Source organism: Aphelocoma coerulescens, chromosome 3 (assembly GCF_041296385.1).
Source record: "Aphelocoma coerulescens isolate FSJ_1873_10779 chromosome 3, UR_Acoe_1.0, whole genome shotgun sequence".
NCBI classification, from domain to species: domain Eukaryota; kingdom Metazoa; phylum Chordata; class Aves; order Passeriformes; family Corvidae; genus Aphelocoma; species Aphelocoma coerulescens.
Window position 1 is genome coordinate 11,412,354 of NC_091016.1, and position 17,582 is coordinate 11,429,935.

The window sequence follows — 17,582 nt, forward strand, 5'->3', positions numbered from 1 at the left end:
TGTAGCCCTCAAAGGAGAAAGCACTTTACTCATAGTCTATAGGTCACTGCAAACTGAAAAAGCTCACCACTTAACTTGAGAAGATGAGATAGCACTAGTATTTTTCTTTTAGATCCTGGAAGCTAGTTCATGAAAAACCTGGAAAAGGGGATATAAATGATTGGGTTTGGGTAGTTATCCCTAAGGATGAAAACTTTGTATGGAGTGAGCAACTTGCCATAGGGAGAAAATGTTTTTTTTGTTTCATTTCAGAATTGCCATATGCTGTCTCAGTGGAATTCGGATTTTAATGATGAAGTGTTTTCACTTTCATGTGCCAGCAAGGTTTGGAAGAAAGTTTAACTGTATGAAAGAAATGCAAATTCCAGATTGAAATGGAAAGGTATGGAAAAGAACATTGCTTTTAGGAGTCTGAATTGATCTAACGTCTACTGGTGTCCTGCCATTCACTGTGGAATACTGAACATTTTTGCATAGAGAGAGGATGTACTTCTTTAAGGACAGCTGTTTACATGTAAATGTTGTTTGTCAGAAAAATCAACTCTTTTTCAAGGTTTTCTTATTAGCACTGCACTTGAGAAGTGTGTGCAAGGTGAATTACCTATTTGACTTGCAAACAATGAATAATTCAGTGTGAGCCAGAAAGATGAATCTTCCCAAATGATTTCTGTCTGCCTACAAAATAGACAGAAGTGAGAAAAGCACTGCTTTGGTGATTTAATACTTGCAGGTGTCCCACTGAAATGATCTGTCTGTCTGAAATAATTTGTGGTCTTTTATAGTATTTAATGAAACAATATTTAAGTACAGGTTTCAAAGCACATTTCAAATATGGATTATGTGTATTTCACAAATGCTGGAAATAAATGTGGGAGGAAGAGGACCTTAAATTTTCCAAAAGGTCACACAGCAAAGCAGAGCAAAAGCAGGAGTAGCTCTGAGATGCCCAATCTACTGTCTGGAAGAGAAAAACCCAAAACAAATAAACCCTCCAAAAAACCACAAAAAAAACCCCAAAAAACAATAACCAAAAAAAGAAGTTGGATTGCAGCCATTTGTGGTCTTTACAACACCTGGGCAATAAGAAAACTGAGATGAGAACAGTAGAGGAAAAATGAAACCCAAGAGATTAGGGTAGATCCTCTGAAGCCTAAAAGACTTAAACAAAGGACAGTAACCTTAAACTGTAATTAGTTGTCTAGTGTTTCCACATGCATGATCTGGAGGTGTGGGAGAAATCACTGCGCTAGAGGCTATCTAAGCATAAAATAACAACACAACTGTATGGAGTCATTTGTCCCTAGGTATAATCCAGTACTAGTTGTCCTGCCTCTGTTTCTGGCCTTGCTTCCCCATGGCTCATTCCAGCTATTCCCACGTATTTCCTTATCCTGGGTAAAAGCAGCAGCAGATGGAGAAAACCTCTCTAGCGTTAATAGAGATTTGAGGGAGCAGACTTCATGCTCAAGAGACTTTAACCTAAGTAGCATTTTTAAATTTATTATTTTCATTCTTTGCTGTCCAGTGAATGACTCACTTTTTGTATAAGCTATGCACACGTTATTTGACTGAGTGTGTTTTAGTTCATATATCTAAAATATACAGGGGCACAGAAGGTAAAATCCAACGGCCCCTTGCCTTTGTATTTTCAGGTGAAAAGCAGCAGAAATTCGGGAAACTGTGTGTCTTTTTGCTACCTTAGACCTGCTTTAGACTATACTACTGACCCCAAACTTGTGATGACTGGCTGGGGAAGGTATTGTTTGTCAGACAGATGAATCAGTGATTTCTTAGCAGTAAGAATTATGTGGGTGTTGCAGGTTTTTATTATAATATTTGCTTATGGAAATTTGAAGTCTCCTGGATCTCAGCAGGTAGGAAGCTGTTATTTAGCTCCTTGCTGTCCTCCTGCCCCAATTACCAGGAGCATCATCAGGACCAGGAATCCTCTTAGGTCTGATCCCACAATGCAGCACTGCCTCCAGGCCCAGGTTCTGTTGTCTTTGAGTGCATTACACTCTGATGGAGATGGAAAATGAAATGATAAATAGTTTTTGTCCCCTTTGTGATTTGAAACCTCTTTTAATATGTTTTGCTTGATTAAAACAGCAGCTGCCTGCCCAGCCTGACTAGAGGAGCTAATGATTTTGATGAAAGACATGATGAATAATTTGCTTGACATATATATATATGCGTTTTTTTGTCAAGTCCTGAGTTAAACTGAGAGGAAACATATGAGGGGGAATAGGAGAGAACTTTTTTCAGTTCTGCCTTTATGTTTTTTCTTGTGAAGGTTGACAACAGGTAAGGTGTTTTTTTTTTCAGCCCTATTTTCTATAAAGACCTCAGATAAGTTTTTCTGAGCAATAAAGTAGCTTTCAAGGACTGTGTTTTCATGAGATCTCAAGGAAAAAACCAAACAAAATAACCATCTGCTTTCTTCATCCTTGACCAAGCCATGACCTCAGCTACACACTCATGTAAGGTATGAGCTTATGCTTCCATCCTTTCTAAATGCTGTGTGCTTTGGGAATTAATATAAAGGGAAGAAAAAATTGCTCTGGACAGTTTTCATCACCTTTTGGGACCTGTGAAGTTTGAGTTCAACCAGAGGGAGGCTTTGAACAGTGTTTTTCCTTAGAGGGATGGTGTTAAAAACAAGAGACAGATGTTTCTCCAGTTTGCGGCAGTGAAAATCTGAAGTAATCTCACTGAAATGAATGGAGTGTATTTACCCTTGGGCAAGAAGAGGTGGAACCTGGGTCTTTGCACTTCTGGAGAACTGAATCTTTGCCAAGAAGCTAATACCAAATGTACACTGTTGTTCCACTGTAGAAGCTCACCAGTTCTTTTTTCGCAGTGGTGTTCCTGAGTTTAAGTATTCCTGCCTCCTCCATCCTGACTGTTTGTTCCTCTGACACCATTCTCACTTTTTTTTTTTTTTTTTTATTGCAGGGGCAGCTGGTGTTGGGATAGGGAATATGACTGCATTTTAAGAAGTACTTTCTAAGCTAGAGCATTACTCGGATCTCATTTGCAATTCAGTCCATGGTGAAATGGGGTGAGATGAAACAAGAGAGAATAACAATAATAACTGGGTTGACCTTCCCTGAAAGGAAAGTGAAGAATGATGAGGGGCCGTACCCAGAAGACATGAAGGAAATTTTCAGTCCTTTTCATGAACCCCAGAACTTTTCTGTTTTTTTGTTCAGGTTTCCCTGTTTTGCAGAACACTACTATTACACTCAGTCTCATAAAATGATATTTTGAGCCAAGACCTTGGCAGGTTCATCCCTTATATAATTCTGCTGTATCATTGGCATCACTTTGTTGTTCGTCATTTTTCTTTGGTGATGGTCATTTGTAGGTACAGCTCACCTTGCCTTTGAAGGAAAGGCCTAGAACAAAGGACGTTATCTCTGATGTCATTGCATTGGTGTCGACTTGCCATGTCTATGATTCTGTCATTTAGCAATGGATATTTTACACTTCTTCAGGCCCAAGACACGTGGGACTTTATATCCTGGTGCCAGTCCAGGCATCTTTTCATATTGTCAGGAAGTGAATCCTTCTGCCGTAATAGTTTATCTTCCCAAATCTCCCTTTTGTTGCTCTGGGAAGATACTGCTTGAGTGCTTGCCATAACACAAATTATTTCTGGCTTTTTGGAAATATGAAGAGCCGCTAAGTGGGCATGCAGCAGGCACTGTTAGTGTTAATCAGAGATTTATCACTTCTCATACGGAAGAAATACAATTTCACGAGGGAAGCTTTTCTGTTAATTTTTTTATTCTGTGGACACTGTAACATGAATTTGGTTTAAAAGTCTGGACACAAAGAGCAATTTCCATAGAATTTGCATGATCATTTTTGATTGTCTGCAGTGGGAACCCTGAGCAAATTATTTTCTTCCATGATTTGCTAAGCATTTGTCTCATTGGAAATAAACTAGGAAGAGAAAGAAGTATATTATGAAGACAGCAGTTTACAGGAGTCTGTGGAAATCTTCGGTGATAGACTAAACTCTAAATATGCTTTTGCTTTTCTCAGTCCTTTGGGGTATGGGCTCCTTTCAATGAGTGTGAATAGAGAAGTCCCTATTAATATTAATGCAAGTTATGTATATGCACTGGGAGCAAAATATACCCCAAAGTCTAATTATTTTATGCTAATAACTGAACTGAAAAGATACTTCCTCATTCCTGGCCAAAAAAAGCAACAATGGTTCAAAGAATTTTCAGCAGGATGATAATTTTATCACTTCATTTAAACCAGCCTCTGCTCTGACCCAGTGGGAACTAGGAAAAATTCTAGTACCAAAATCCCTGCTAGTGCACATGAAACTGCAATTAATAATGAGTTTTGTATTCTTCAGGAACCACTTTCCATTGCTCTCGGCAGTGGATAAATAGAGGGACTTGTGACAACTCCAAACCACTTGGATGACCTGGTCCTTGAAATCAAGGCAGAAACCCCTTTGCCTTTAAGATTTTTGAAAATAATTTTAATTGTGCAGATGTGCTTTAGAGAGAGTCTTGGACAGCAGTCTGTGGGACAGGCTGCTGGAAAACCTGGGCAAGGATGTAAAAAGCCTCTCTGCTAAAGTGGGTCTTGAGAAAACCCATAAAGAATATATTCAGACCACACTTTTGTGCGTTAGTATCAAAGAATGATCTGGGTTGGAATGGACCTTAAAGACCATCTAGTTCCAATCCCCTTGCCCCGGGCAGGGACACCTTCCAGTAGACCAGGTTGCTCAAAGGCACATCCAACCTGGCTTTGAATACTTCCAGGGATAGGGATGCCTTTTACTGCCCTGTCTTTGTGTTGTCACTGAGGAGAGTTTTCTCTGGGATAAACTGAGCATATTAATACTTGTCTCAGTTTCACAGGTTTTTCCTTCTCTGTGGGCTCTGTTGTGCTTGGGCCAGCTCTGTATTGCTGACCTCACCACTGCACTGTGTTAGCTCTCCTGCCTACAGTTTCATGTGGGATCTGATCCCTTTGCCAAATCACTCATCATCTGGTGCATCTCTGGTCAAGGAAAGAACTGTTAGGCTTTTCTAGGGGGATATGGGTTCAATATGCTGCTCAAGCTGAGCACTGGACACTTCAGGAGTTCAGGTGCGGAGTGGTGCTGTTCTGCCACTTGATGGCCGCCAGAATCTGGGACAAGGTGGGAAAGGTGCACTGATGTGGCTGTCCCTGCCTTGGTGCTGGGCACCAGCAAGCTCTGCAGCTGCATTCTGCAGGCTCCAAGGCTGGAACTGAAAGAGAACATTTGACTATTAAAAGACAGGATTCTGATGTACATGTCTTGACAAGGGTCAAGCACAATCCTTTGAAAGTATCAAAACAAAAACTAGTTTGGATAAAGGCCAGAACAGTAGGACTCTGGCTGTTTCTTTCCTTTTTATAGGCCAGTCTCTTACTTCCCAGTTTTTCCTACCTTTCCTCTTATTACAGAAATTGTTCTCTAGAAATGATTCTGTGTGACAGATGGCTTGTCCCTGGCAGCTATATTCTACTAACCCAGTGCTGTACTACAGTGATACATAAACCTCTGCTGATTTTATTAATGTGGTTTGTGATGGGGATCCATAAACCTCTGAACCTAGGAACTGAAAAAGTGCAATTGCAACCTGTGAAGCTCAATCAATATAAATCATCAGTAGCTTCCTACTGGGCTGGGAAAGGCATGCATGGGAGCAAGCTCCCTTGTCTTTTCTGTCCCGTGTATTATGGTGATAGAATAAAGTAGGTGTAACAACTGCTCTGCTTTTAGTTGCATGAGCGGATATGTGAATGTCAGCAGCAGCATAATTGCAGTTTTCCCTTTGTCAAAAGACTGGCTTCTGTTTTGTGTCTGGCTTCTAGTTAGGAAATTTCCTCAGAGAAGACATTGTGCAGCCTGTGTAATATCCACCAGACAGCACTTTAGGAAGATCAGTGGTTTGCAATTCTTTATCTCATTTCCACTGCGACAAGCAACAGAGCTCTGAAGGTGTTGCAAATGGACAAGAAAGGCTCACTATATCACTACCACTCATGTGAACATTGAAATTTAAGTATTACAGGTTTGAAATACTAGAATAAGCTTAGACTTCTTTGGCAATTGTTGCTGAATCACTCCAGGCAGGCAGCTTTGTAAAAATAGCCTTTGTTCTTTATTAAAGCTAAATGGATCTTCTGCAGATGTCATTACCACCTGGTTGGGAGTTGTTGACAGCAGTGGGCCGTAATCACTGCTAGCAACCTATCAGCATGGTGCAGTGGGGACCCGAGTCAGAGTGGGGACCCGAGTCAGAGCAGGGACCACAGGAGCTCCTGGAGGAGTATGTGGCTGGCTGTGGTGTCCTCTTCTGCCTGTGCAGGGGTGCTCCCTTTCATAGTAGCCAAAACACCTCTTCTCCTCAGCTTCAAACTACGTCATTTCCTCACAGAGCAGGAAAAGCAGGGAAAGGAAAAATTGTATTGAGGAATGACAGTGCAGAAGAGGTTACAAAAGAGAATAATTACATTCTGCAGGGCACTCCAAGGGTTGCAGCCAGGAAAAAGCGATCAAAAGGCACTTGGTGCACTTTCTGAAACCACTTTTGAGAAAGCCTGGATTCTGCATGGTGGAGCCAACCTTTACTTCACTGTCACCTCCTGACTCCAGGTTTAAGGACCCGCAGCTAGTTTTAAAGAATTTTCTTGATTCAGACTTTCTTAATTTAGGTCAGATTGATTTTCAGCTTAGTTCATGCACTGCATGTAGGACAGCAGCACTGACACTAGTCTGCCTCCCTTCCTTCCCAGAGCTGTGATACCATTTTTGTTCTGGGAAACTGCTCTTCAGCTGAGATTCTGGCAACAATTTTGAGTGAAAGTATTTCACTACCTCTGGATCTAGTGGGGCCCAGAAGAACTGCTCAGAAGGAGCAGAGAAAGCTGAAGTAAACTTTTACTCTAAGCTCTATGGCATGAGGGAAGTCTCCAACAGCTCCTGCCATGATTACCATGACTTGAATGCTTTCAGTTGGTTTGGGGCTCATCTATATAAAAATGTCTGGGTTTAGAAATGGAGTACAGGTGAAGAGCAAAATAAATTACATAAAAGACAGGGCAGTAGGTGTCTCTTCAATGAGTGGGATGTTATGGTGGATTTCCTGTAACATGGAAACAGGGTAATCTGTACCAGTAATTCTGTGAGAGAAAATGCATATTTTAATTTTCCAAGCAGTTGTTTCAAGTTGAGTGAGGACCTATTTAGATAAAATTTGAGTGGGAAAAAGGCTGTGGAGAATGAAGTGGAAGTATGGTGAGTTATAGTAAAGGTCAGAAGCTGGCTTTTAAGTGCAGAATCACTTTGGAGACAAGGGGGTGTATTTTCAGCATATGCTGCAGGCTTAGTTTAAGACCTCATCCTGCTTACTCGGTTTCCCTAAACTTTACCTCCACAGGTGTATATGAAAGCACTTCTAATCTGTCCATATGGAGTACACTGAAACTTATTGTCTGTAAAGCAAATTTGCATCTTTAAAAGGGAAATACATGAAGTTAGAGGTGAAGCTGCTACAAGTGGTGCTTTATGACTCCAAATGTGTTTGGGCATTAGCACAAGTATTCACACATTTACAAGAAGTCTCTTCTGTGTTAGAGTGAGTCAAGGCTACATTTCAACAAAAATAATAACTTTACCTTTTAGTTGAGTCTTCCCATACAAACCAAATTCAGCAGATTTTTCTGCAGGTGGTATTTTCTCACAGTCCCCACATATGTGGAGACATGTTTTGTGAAATAAATTAACTTAAAATCAACAATTGGAGAAATCTTTAGCCTGTGAGCACCTCTGTTCTCTTGGGATGTATCAGATATTTATCGCTTGTCTGGAAGCAGCAACTGTACTAATGGAATCACTACAAAGGATGTTATATAAAGATGGATTGTGTAGTACATATCTCCTTAAAGGACCAGTGAGTTGTGGAGTAGGATGGAAGTCTGGTGCTGGATGACTGCCCAGGGGCATAAGAAATGGTCCAAAATTACAAGTGATGACAGAGAGAATAATTAAATTAGAAGATTCAGCATCATGTGCACATCTCTCTTCTTTGTATTGCACAGACACAGCCAAAAGTTTTGCAATCTTAAAGATGATCTGGGCCTGATTCCCACTTAAACTAAAACCCTTTTTATACCACAGAGAGGGTGCAAATATAACTTAGATCTACTCTGGTTATCACCTCAAAGATTGATGGTGGCCTTTGTAATAAGTAGAAATCACTCCACAAAAAGACTTTTACTATTGAGGAAGAAGAAGAAGGCCAGTTTGTTTTTTTTCCAAGCATAATGTTTTAAGAAAGTCGAATAATAAGTAATAAGTAGAAATCACTCCACAAAAAGACTTTTACTATTGAGGAAGAAGAAGAAGGCAGGTTTGGTTTTTTTCCAAGCATAATGTTTTAAGAAAGTCATATCTGCAGTACTTGGCAAAGGAATATAAGATAAAGTTTGTGCAAGTCACAGTTTTCCTAATTTTGCAGTTAGGGAGGATCTGCAGTCGATAATGACCTATGTACACAAGGCCCAGTTTTCTTTTCTGCCACAGGGTATGCGGTTTACACCCAGACTGAGGGGTGATTATTCTGATTGATTTGGAAAGGCTGATCATTTATTTGACCCATGTAACTGGTGAGACAGCAAAGTGCAAAATTTACCCACAAGTTTACCCACAGTTTACCCACTGATAAAGTGTCCCTGTGGTTTGCAGTCTCTGCAGATCTACTGGAAAGACTAATGTATGCGGTTATAGCCCAGCTCCAGGGAATTTCTTTCTTACAGAGATCTTTGATTTTGTAACTGAAGTGACTGTCCTGCCATCTTGCAAGACATTGAAGAAAATATAATTTGCTTTGTCTTTTTTGGTATTATGTAGAGAATAAGAAGCAGTTTTTCATTCCTTTGGAAACTTCTTAAGATTTCAGAAATGCTCTTGGCTCTCATGCTGGCTCATCTAAGCAGTGGAAAAAAAATTGGAATCTGAGAATAGCCTGCCCTGTGATAGTGTAGATCCTGATATGGCCCTCCTGCCAAACTGAAGAGAAAGTAGAGGTGTGAACCAGTTTGCTCGTTCTTGAGACAGTGCACAGAATATCAAGATATGCAAGGCTTTTTCCTCTGTCTCAGTGTTTCCCCTTAATAAGTTCTATCCTGGGGCAAAAAAATCTTTTCAAAGAGGGCACAATCCCAAGAAAATCTCTGTTTTACCAAATTGGCATTTTCCACTGTAGACCATCCATACTCAGCATTGATTTTACATTGCAGCCTGACCAGCTCACTTGCATTTCAAAGTAGAAGCTAGAGGAGCTATTGATTGCTTAGCTGAGTAGGTTGAATATGATCTGCAGTCTCCTCTTACACATTGATTCCTTGTCTCTTTGCTTTCTGCTTCCTGAATGCCACTGAACTGTGAGAGGCCTGCTAAATGGACAAAAATATTGATTTCCTTTCCCCTTCTTTTATTTTCGAAAGCTCCTTATTTACCAAGAACTGAACTAATATCAGGAAAACAAAAGGTCACAAAAAAAGGCAGAAGGATGGTAGTTTTTGTGTATTTTTTTAAAAACGTGAACTTGGTTGAAACTGAAGTCCTTTAGGTTGTGTTTCCATCAAGAAAGGTTATTTGCCTGTGTGAAACCTTTGAACTCAGGCTGTTCAGCTTCATACTGTACTATTGTCTGATTGATGATGAACTGGGGTGGTTTCCCAAATGGCTGTACCTCTGGTGTTACGATTTTCTGTGATTATTGCAGAGAAGTTAATGAGCAGTCCCAGCTATGCCAGATTTTCATGTGGAATGCAATCAGTAAGTCTTTTGTAAGAGTTTATTGTACAGTGTTTTGTCCCTGTTTTGTTCACCCACAAGTGTGACACTTTGCAACACCAAGTTCAGAGGAACAGAGCAAAAGTTCAAGGAACACAAGCAGGAGTCAAGTAAAAATGAAAAGACGTGCCAAGAGGGGTCACTGGGGACAGCATGAATGTCCAGAGACTTTAGTATCTGCTTAGGATCTGTGTAAGCTTAAAAGTGTTTGGGCAGGCAAATGGGGCTGGTTTGCCCCAAAACTAGAACTGATCCAGAACATACAAGTGTAATACTAAAAAAACTCTGCAGGTCCTTGATATCCAGTGACATTGTTTCAACTAGTAACAAAACAAAAAAGTAAAAGCAAGGTAGAGGGATGGCTAAAAACAATGGAAAAGAGATCTATTTTACAGGGAACATTACTTTTCCTAGAAATCAAAGCAATTCTCATGCAGTCTGTGCTTGTCATTATGAAAATAGCCATTTAAAAATACATAAGCCAAGAGTGATACAAGTATTTTATGGAAAGAGATGCATTTTTCCTTTAATGAAATCTTTGAGATTGCAAAAAAAAATTAAATTCTTTATCTGTCCTTTGCTTAGAAGTGGTGGGGAAAGTTGTGTTGATAAACTTCCAAGTTTCTAAGGATTTGTGCTCTAATAGCTGCTATATCTTTGCTATAGGGCGAGTCCCTGTACAAAACACTCCACAGGGGTTAATGGATACAGCTAGAAGTGATACTTGGAGAAGTTGTTATGAATAATCCTCCAGAAACACCTATGTTTAGCAACAGGGACTTGTTGCTAGGTATGGAGAGATCCATGAGAGCCTTTGAAAGTCATTAGTTTGCTTGAGAGGACCCAGCTCTCATTTTATTAGTAAGTATTGGATGTCAGTGACATTCACAAGCCCCCTGATATCCCTGCTTGTGTTTTCTGGGCCACATAACAGACTCATAAAGTTTGAAATTGAGCAGATAGACCCAACTCTGTCACAACAAAAGGCATCAGTTTTCTGCATTGCTCTATGTAATGGGTTGACCCTGGCCAGATGCCAGGCACCCACCAAATCCACTCTCTCACTCCCCTGCGGCACAAGGGAGAGAAAATATAATGAAGGGTTCATGGGTTGAGATAAGAACCGGGAGAGATCAGTCATCAAATACCATCACAGGCAAAACAGGCTGTAATTAGAGATATGAATTGAATTTATTACACTAACAAAATCAGAGCAGGATAATGAGAAGTAAAATGAACCCTTAAAAAACCTTCCCCCCAACCCACTCCCCCCTCCTTCCCAGCTCTACCTCCTACTCCAGCGGCGCAAGGAGACAGGGAATGGGGTTATGGTCAGTTCATTACCCGTGGTTTCTCCCACTGTTCAAGGAGAGGAGTTATTCCCCTGCACCACTGTGGGGGCCCTCCTACAGGAGACAGTTCTCTGCAAACTTCCAGCGTGAGTCCATCTCATGAGCAATGGTTCCCTGCAAACTGCTACAATATGAGTCCATCCCATGGGCAGCAGTCCTCCCAAAACTGCTGCAGCGTGGGTCACTCTTCCATGGGGTGCAGTCCTCCAAGGACAGGCTGCTCCAGTGTGGGTTCCTCTCTCCGTGGGCCTCCCATGGGTTCACAGCCTCCTCTCAGGCCTCTACCTGCTCTGGTATGGGTCTCCTCCATAGGCTGCAGGTGGATCTCTGCATCCCCATGGATCCCCATGGGCTGCAGAGAACAGCCTGCTTCACCATGGTCTATACCACAGGCTGCAGAGGAATCCTAGCTCTGGTGCCTGGAGTACCTCCTGCTCCTCCTTTTCCACTGACCTTGGTGTTTGCAGAGTTGTTCCTCTCACATACTCTCACCCCACTCTTTTCTGGCAATTACAACTGCACAATAACTTTTTTTTCCTTTCTTCTTAAATGTGTTATCACAGAAGCATCACCACCATTTCTAACTGGCCTAGCCTTGGCCAGTGGCAAGTCTGTCTTTGGAGCTGCCAGGGCTTGTCTCTGCCAGACATAGTGGAAGCTTCTAGCAGCTTCTTGCAGAAGCCACCCCTGCAGCGCCACTGCTGCCAAAACCAGGCCATTCAAACCAAATAGGACTGGCTGAGTGGCATTTAGCAGCCTCACCACCCCTGGTTATTGGTTCATTTATAGAAATGAGCTGTCCCCATTGCCATTTAAAAGTGATTCAGTTTTGCTTGGTTCATCTGATTTGTTGCAGTTCAAGTAGATCTGTACTTTCTTTTTGCTAGTGAAGGGCTGCAATGTTACTCCTTTTATTTTGTGGTGGAGAGTCACAGGAAACTTGCTTACTTTGTGGCCTTTAACAAAAATGTAGAATGTGAGATGGGTGCTCCTCTCTGACATTGTATTTCTCTAATATATATGTCTCTCATGATATGCAGATGGAGTGGACAGTAAAAGCCTTTATGTTTACTTAGAAATCAGAGGTAAAAGATACACTCAGTAACTCTGTATTGGCTTTAGCAACAGAGGGATGTCATTTATGGATAATACCCCTAAAAGCTCCTGGAGGTACATGTTGTCCCATTCTCATTATTTTCTAAAGGGTTGGGTGTGCAGATCACTGGCTCAGTTGAACTTTTCTGTCTCTCTCTTTTGTTGCCCCCATGTTTCTTTGGCTATCAGAAATTAATGCTGCCAACAGTCAGGACAGTTTTCCACTATCTGAAGGTGGTTTATTTGGTGATGCCTTTGTGCATCTGGACACACTGTTCCAAACCACCTTCAAGGGATGTTGATCTTCAGTAAAGTTTATAGGGCCTAAGTCCAACCACCAGCCTGACTTTAAAAATACAGGCTATCAGTTTCCACTTCTTACTTCACCTTCAGGAACAGCCCTGTATTGACCCTGAGGTTTTAGAGAAAAAACAACCATTACTTCCTTTGATTGATCAGCTCACTGCTATGTGTTTTTTTTGGTTTTAAAAAAAAATCCCCCAACATGGCTGTTTGATGTCATCAGTTGGGACTGCCTTCTTCCTCTGGAATTTAATTCAAATTCTCCTGTTTTGAAGTTCTTGATATTTGAGGTTCAAGTTGTGGGTACTGTTTCACTTTTGTACACCCACTGGAATAATTTAGTAAATCTGTCATTTATGTGCCATATAACAGAGTAATTTAACTGCAGGATCTCATCAGTGCAATTAACCCTGTTCCTTTAAAATGAGGAACTGATTTTCTTGGCGTTCATAGGAGCAGAGAGCACAGTAGAGTGCTGCAGTTTCTGGCCCTTCCAGAGCAGTACTGCAGCCAATTGATTATTTTGTTAACTGGTTTTGCATTGGTATCCTGCTGGTTTATTATCATATAAGTGACTTTATGTACCATGCATAAGTACAAGTATAGTAAAAATCAATGCTTGAAACCTTTTTTTCTTGTAAAGATCTTAGCATCCATGGGCTCCCCTTGATACATGACCTTCATTCTGCTTGCAACAAGCTAGTAACTTTTTCATGGTTTAGTCCTGTGCTAATAAAGCAGGTGCTGAGAACCTGATCGGTACTTAATCTTGTATCCTAATGAAAAAGGAAGAAATTAATTAAAAATGAAATAAACAAAAGGCTATTATTGTAAATAAATAAACCTAAGTTTGAGATGGTAAAATTCATGCTATTTGGTAAGAAAATCTTGTTGCTTCATTGGGTTCTAATAAATATCATACTTTACAGGCTTGAATCATTTCGTGACTGTTATCAAAAGCCTGAGTCCTATGAATGCTGGTTTTTCTGCTTCAGTTAGAGAAACAAGGATTTAAAAGATGGTTGCATTGTGTGTGGGATTGAGGGCTGGGTTCCAGGTCTGAATGTCACACAAACAGATGGGATTATGGATGTTACAAGATGAGAATGTTTTGCAATACTTTTCTACTGTGAAAAACGAGGTTCACTCTCCTGTGAGAATTTAAAGGGTTTAATATAAAGACAATAAGAGACACATAAAATAAAGCAAAGGGGTAACGGCCGGGTGCCTTGGCACTCTGCCAAGAGCACACCTGATGCCAGAGGTGAGTCCTTTTTATACCATTTTTACTGTCTGTTCTCTATTCATATTCAAACTTTTCCTGGAGCTGTTCTGCATGGCCACTCCTTGGTTCCGCCTTTTTAGAGCATGCGTAGTCTTCTGCCTTGCGGTTTTATTTCTTTTGATTCTTGGGGTTGGGCCCGCTAGGTAAGAGTCGATGGTAGGGTGGATCTCTTAATTCTCCAGACAGTCAGGGCTGATTGCAGCTTTGGGCCTCTTCGTCTCTCCGGGCAGAGCGGTGATAATGGCTCTTGGATTCTCCTGGCCGCCCGTTCTCCGGGCGGAGTAGCCTTTAGGCCCTTTTGTTCCCTGGACAAAGTGTTGATTAGCAGCTTCTTGGGCCTCATCCTCTGTTCATTTGGAGGTTATCTTACTTGCTGTAGTGGTTTGGTCTAAAATACTCATTACTGTTTATCTTCTGTGAGATAAGAATTAGGAGAAATGCAAAGCAGGCACCAACTTGAATGAATATAAAGGAGTTTATTAACAGACCTAAAAGAAGAAAAGAAAAAAAAAAAAAAATTATACCACCTTCAGAACTCTCCTCCTCCCCCCACCTTCCTCCCTTCTCCCACTGACAATGTAAAAAGACAACCCTTAAGATGTTCAGTCTGTTTACCACTTCCATAATAACCTTGTTCAGTCCATTTAGAAAGAGAAGTCTCTTCTTGCTCGTGCTATGAAAACAGTATCACACCGAGACAGCCACCCACTTCCAAATATTGTTCAGTCTATTTAGGAAGAGGAGTTTCTCTGCTCGCAATGTGAGTCCCTTCCCCCGACTTGCAGCTTTTCCCGCAACTGCTTTCGAGGGTCCACTCTTGAAGTTTTTTGGGGTACAGTTTTAAGGTTGAGCTGTTCAGAAACAAAGAAACAGAGGCCCTTCTCCTTCCCTGGGAGCAAAGGGTCTTCCTCATCTTCATCATTAGAACTATCTCTGGGAGCATCTCTAGGAATTGAGGTTTTTCTCCTTTCCCATTTGGAGCAAAAGTCCTCATCTGGTTCATCTGGTTCATCTCTCTCTGTCCAAACTTCTCATGAAATTACAGCTGCATCAGCATTTGCCTATCTCAGCGCAGGTGCTTTTGCTTACGAGTTGAACACTCCACCCCCCATATCTCCATGAAATTACAATGGGATACTCTGACATATCATAGCTTCACAACAGAATTTCAGCTTTAAGCATCTCCTCTTTCTCTTCCCTCAGGTTTTCAGCTCTTCACAGCGATAAAAGGGTTAATCTCACCTCGGCCTTGCAGCTGGAATGTGGCTTATCGCTGTTGGTCACCTGACCTCTGCCGGACAGAGGTGCCGCTTTGCTGAAATCTTGGCCGCAGTGGAGGGGGGTGGTTCCGAGCCCCCCGCCCTGGCCGCCCACAGCAAGGCAGTAGGGGGGGGGAGTTCCACGGCTGGAACAGGCTCATGGCTCCAGGCTGGCTGTGGCCCGGCCCGGCCTGGCCCAAGCAGGGCCTGGCCAGGCCTGCTGGCCCCCGCACGGGGCCTGCAGCCACCTGTCCCAGCGCCGGAAACGAGAGAGAGCTTGGGGGGAAGTTTGTCTATTCTTAAGTGTGTATCACAGAGGCAGTCACAACTTTAAGTGGCTTAAAGAATTGTCCATATTCAGACTGGCCAGCTGATAGGTTCTATCAGGTCCCAGAGGAAGCTGTAAGCACTCCTTAGCAAGGATATCCCTTCCGGGACCATGCTTGCTAACCTATGACACTTGCTCACACTTGCTAACATTCTTGCTAAAAAGAGAGAAAACTACATCCACGCAGCAAAAAGCATTTCTAACATTATATAATATCTACCTTTATACTTTGTGAGAAGCCAATATTATAATATATGTTTATAACACTACTGTTGGACATGCAGACGTTCTCTATTGCATGTGTTTTTGAAACCGTGATGTGGTACTTAATGTCTTTTGCCTTGGTTTAAGACAAATTTAGGAGGAAACGTCCTGAAGTGAACAGGATGTTTTCTGAAGAAAAGGCAGGTTTCGGCACTCCCTCCCCCACCAATTACGAAAGGAATTTTCTTGTATGAAAGTGAAAAAAACCTATTTATTTAACAAAGTGCCAGCAGGGCACAGGAAAAATATGAGTAATGTCAGATAATAAACTTCCTCGATGCGGAGAAAGCTGGTGGATTTAGAGTTCCCTCTGTAGCTGGCTCGGCCCCTCCTGAGGTTGGGATGCGGCGTCCCCGCAGCCTGCCTGCCAGCCCACGGGGTCCGACGATCTGGTTCTCAGATCACAGCTAGGCCGAACAGTTCCAGGGGAGGAAGAAGTTCCGGAGGATTTCGGTATGCCGGTATGCAGTCCTGGGAAAAAAACCTCTTGCCTCAGCTAACGGGCTAGCTAAAAGCAGGAAGCTGCTGCCTCGGCTCTGCAGCGGTGAGAACGCGGGGGAGTGTGTGTGCAGTGTCCTTGAACACAAACTGTGCTGAGGAATTCGCCTGGCTTCCCCCCTCCTTTCCTAGGACCCAGCTTACAGCTGACAGGATCCATTTCTCGGCATGAAGCAGACAATAGGGGAACACAGTATGGTCATAAAATCACTCCAAGACACCTCAGCATTACTGATGTCCAGGGGAGGCCTACTCTCCTTTCAGAAGAAAACCATGAAATAGAAGCAGAATCAGAAGCAGTCCCTCTCCTGATCTAGACTAGTTATGAAAGCAGGAACTTCCTTCTCAGAAGGAAAAGCATTTTTCTAATGTAGGTACCCAGTTGGCTAGAAGACTAGGATTTTGCTGAATCATCTGTGTGCAGCCCTAAATGGGCAGTTTTCCACCCGGATCACTGGATTTGCATTATCATTTTCCAAGTTTGTTCTTTGGGGATCTTTTTTTCTGGAGTAGATGGATGTTACCTGTTCTTGGGTTCATTGCTTTCTAAACACATATTTGTGAGGAGAAAGGCAAGTTCTTACCTTGAGCTGGTTAAGATCATGTTACAAGGCAACTGACTGAAGCAATTTGTAGCTCATGGAAAAAACTACCAAGACCTTTTCCAAAACGTTCAACTTTTTTTTTTTTTTTTTGACAAAAATGCGTAATCTTTTCCGGATTCAATTGTGTGACTTACTGTCATTTGCAAAAATGAGGAAACCCCCTTTGTTTTTGTAGTGAAGAAGAGGTCCTAGAATTTCTGAGACTGTTCTGTCTGTGGATGGTGACATCCTGTATGCCCTTTCTCCAAGTGAAACGTTCAGAAAAAAGCCTGCAGAGTGCTTTCAGTTCAGCAAAGATTATGCCTCTTTGAGGAGTGTATTTCCTTGTCTCAGGAAATTTTAATGTTTTACAAAAAATACATTATGTTGTATTGTGAAGATGGAACAAATCAGACAAACGAGATGATACTGAACAGGGAAGACAGCCTGTGCTATTTCTGCAAATTGCTCCCCCTCTTCCTCCCCGTTGTCTTAAAGACAAGCCAGGGCTCCCCAGCATTGCTTTTTAATTAGTAAAAATCCTTTTGTACTAAATCCTAATTCAGTGCCTTAATGCAGCAGGTCCTGCAGAGCCAGCAAGCTTATGTGGGAGCACAAATGCCTGGAATCTTTTTCTCTTGCATCCCTGTGAATGAGGCTAGTCTTCTGTTCCTAATTATGTTCTGTGGTGACAGCTTGGGGTTTGCAGTGGCGAGCAGAGAGGCAGGGGTGAGACTGGGGAGGGGGGA

General features: G+C 41.9%; 1 protein-coding gene and 1 long non-coding RNA gene across 3 annotated transcripts in view; one reads left to right on the forward strand and one right to left on the reverse strand.

Annotated features, from left to right (window-relative positions):
* PCSK2 (proprotein convertase subtilisin/kexin type 2) overlaps nt 1–17,582 on the forward strand; it is a 122,856-nt gene that overhangs the window by 45,474 nt on the left and 59,800 nt on the right. The gene's annotated exons all lie outside the window — the stretch shown is intronic.
* LOC138107610 (uncharacterized) lies at nt 13,772–15,414 on the reverse strand. The gene is made up of 2 exons (XR_011149639.1): nt 15,143–15,414; nt 13,772–14,388 (listed from the first exon to the last, which is right to left on the reverse strand). It is a non-coding gene; the product is annotated as an uncharacterized lncRNA (long non-coding RNA).